Source organism: Rutidosis leptorrhynchoides, chromosome 8, assembly GCF_046630445.1.
Source record: "Rutidosis leptorrhynchoides isolate AG116_Rl617_1_P2 chromosome 8, CSIRO_AGI_Rlap_v1, whole genome shotgun sequence".
Lineage (NCBI taxonomy): Eukaryota > Viridiplantae > Streptophyta > Magnoliopsida > Asterales > Asteraceae > Rutidosis > Rutidosis leptorrhynchoides.
Window position 1 is genome coordinate 195,547,167 of NC_092340.1, and position 3,197 is coordinate 195,550,363.

At 38.2% G+C, this 3,197-nt stretch overlaps 1 non-coding gene across 1 annotated transcript; it reads left to right on the forward strand.

The window, feature by feature from the left end:
* Nucleotides 1–759: 759 nt before the first annotated feature.
* LOC139865303 (small nucleolar RNA R71) lies at nt 760–865 on the forward strand. Its single transcript, XR_011764830.1, has one exon. It is a non-coding gene; the product is annotated as a small nucleolar RNA R71 (small nucleolar RNA).
* The last annotated feature ends 2,332 nt before the right edge of the window (nt 866–3,197 follow it).

The following is a 3,197-nucleotide window of genomic DNA, read 5'->3' on the forward strand; positions in this document are numbered from 1 at the left end:
GGTTTCAAGGCGTTGTGATAACTGTCCGAGCTGCGTTTCTAGACTTTTGAGCAGAGCTAATTGATTTCTCATTAGTATTTCTATTTGGTCTTGTCTTAATGCAGTTCTCTGATTTAACTATTGTCGTCCTTGGATGAACTGAGTCAACTGATCATCAGTCTCGAGAGTAGGGTTGGTTACTTTTGTAATTTAGGTGGTTAGGGAATTTTCCTCAGCTGGTGAACCAGTGAGTGGAAGTGGTTAATCGTAGGTCAATTGAGATTGTTGGGGTGGATAAAGTGGGTAACAATAGCAAAAAGGCTGGTTGTCTTTGGAATTGGTTAACCCTAGGTTGTTGATTGAATCTGGGATTTGATTGACGAGCTGGGTATTGAAAGTAACAGACTGAACCATCAGGGTTCTTGTACTCAACTTGATATTCTTCAGTGGGTTGTGGGTTGGTACAATTGACACAGGCCTGAACCTGGTTAACTTACTGCGGCCGCGTCTTCAATTGTCCGAGTTGTTTGGCAAGAGATTCCATCTTATCTGTGAGGGATTTGATGGCCTCCATATGATTATTGAGTAGAGAGTGGTGCAGATGATGAAGTTGTTTCACCACTGTTCCAGTCATGATGATGTATTGTCATGTTCTCGAGAAATTCTCATGCTTCGTCTGCGGTTTGGTTCATCAGATTTCCTTGAGCTGCTGCATCGATCGTCATCCTATGATTTACCATAAGACCATTGAAGACGGTACAGATTTGGGCTGACCGTTCTAACTAATGATTAGGGCATTTCTTCAGTAGGGTTTTGAATTGCTCCCATGCAGTGTAAAGAGATTCATCATAACTTTGTTTAAAGTTAATGATGTCATTCTTAAGTTTGGTTTGTTTAGAAGGATGGTATTTGGTTTGGAATTTAGTACCCATCTCCGTCCAGGACGTGATGGAGTCTTTTTCCAATACTTTAAACCATGTTTGTGCATGATGAGTGAGAGAATATGGGAACAAGTATAGCTGGACTATATCTTGTTCTATCCCTGGCTGTCTATAGGAGTTCGAAAGAGATATGAATTTATCAAGGTGAGAGTTAGGATCATCATTCGGTAATTCATGAAATTGACAGCCATTTTAGATGAGCTGTATAATGTGATGTTTTAACTCGATCGAGTGTCCTTGAATCTCTGGGAATCTGTTCGGTCCTCCTCGACCTTCAATCGAGGGTTTGGTGTTTTCTGCTAAAGTAACGTGTAACGCCATTTGATTTCTGATTGTTTTTAAATTATTAAGCAGATAAGCTAAGTTCCTAAGTTAGTCTAAAGCAATCTAAGGTTATTTTAAAGTAAACTAAGGTCATCTAAGGTAGTCTAAGGTAGCCTTAATCTAAAGTAATCTAAGATAGTTCTAAAGTAATCTAATTATTCTAAGTTTAAATATGTTTTTGGTTCTTGCTACTGATTCCCTGGTATTTCTATAATAGAACCTCGCACGAACTATTCAACAAACCAAGTGGCCATGCCGACTACGAAGAGGAGGGATCCTTTTTGGTTATAATATAATTTGAGACTGTTTGGAAAATCCAACAACCAAGTCCGTGTATAATTGTCTTTCTTAGACACCACTAAATGCTTGTGAATGAGTATGATAAAAGCAGTATTGTCTGATACCAGTTCCCCGGCAGTGGCACCAAAAACTTTGTTATACCACAATGATATGGCCGCAACGGACGGTTTTATTTGTGCGGTGCCATTCGGTCGCACGGCGTCAGAATCAGCCGATCAGGGTAGCGAACAATAGTTTTAAATTTATATTTAGTGGGGCCTAAATCGTACTACTCCTTATTATGAGTAATGAAAGTATGACCTAGGGTCATATTTTTAAGATATAAGTAGAATCGAACCTATAATTAAAGCTTAAGATAATCCTAAGGTGAAGGAGTAGTGGTTTATTACCTAAAATTGGGTTTTCTAGTTTATAAGATAAGTAAAGCACATACTCTGATTTCATCAGTTACTTTACCGAGATTATAGAATGCTGGCTCATGAATAGGTATTGACCTTGTATTCATTACACTGGTCCTAAACGCCCCTGTCATAATACATGTCACTGGGTAATGCGATAGGCTTAAAGATTCTGAATAGACAACAACGTCCCTTACCCCCGATGCCCGTGCAGTCTGACTACAGGCATACACATTCAGACAGCTCATCCAATTGAGCGACTCGGTTGGGTGACGTATTAACATTCCACAGTCTAAACTTTCTTAAGCATAATAAAATATAGGGTTTGCCATATCCGAGAAATGTGATGTCCTTCGATGCTTTTGTTAATGATTGGGTTTAAAAGGTAGTTAGGCCCTTAAAAAGAGTTCAACCATAAAGAACACCATGGCCAAGTCGGTTTTGACTTCCATGAACATGTTCGGTTATCCTAACGGTCGAATCCTTTATGTGTTTAAAGAAACAATTCCTTAATTAACCAAGAATCCCTCAAGCGGGGTGCAATGCTTGAGACCGCGTTATGGTGAAGTGTACAAATCAACACTGATCGGGTTCCATGGCCTTACTTAGAAGAGGTACAGCTTATAACAATCGTTATGCTTCAGCGTGTACGTACTAAGTTTATATGCTTGGTGACTACACTAGCATGGTCTAGGACCGACAATGTACTAGGGGTCTAGTTAGATGTTTTACTACGAAAGAGTCCTCAGTCAGAATCCAAGGCTCGGTGGACTTACTATAATTACCCATCCTAATCCATCTGGACGAATACATTACATTTGGTTACATCGCGAGATACTTGACCTCTATATGATACATTTTACAAACATTGCATTCGTTTTTTAAAAGACAAACTTTCATTACATCGAAAGTTGACAGGAATGCATACCATTTCAAAATATCCAAACTATAAATGACTTAATCTGTCATTTACTTAATAATATTTATTAAACTCAATGACTTCAATGCAGTGTCTTTTGAAATATGCCATGAATGACTTCAAGTAATATCTTTAAAATGAGCGAATGCACAGCGGAAGATTTCTTTAATACCTGAGAATAAACATGCTTTCAAGTGTCAACCAAAAGGTTGGTGAGTTCATTAGTTTATCATAATCATTCATTTTCATCATTTTAATAGACCACAAGCTTTCATATATTTAATTATACACGTAACCCGAGTAAAAAATGATACGCATAACCCGCGAATTAAAAAT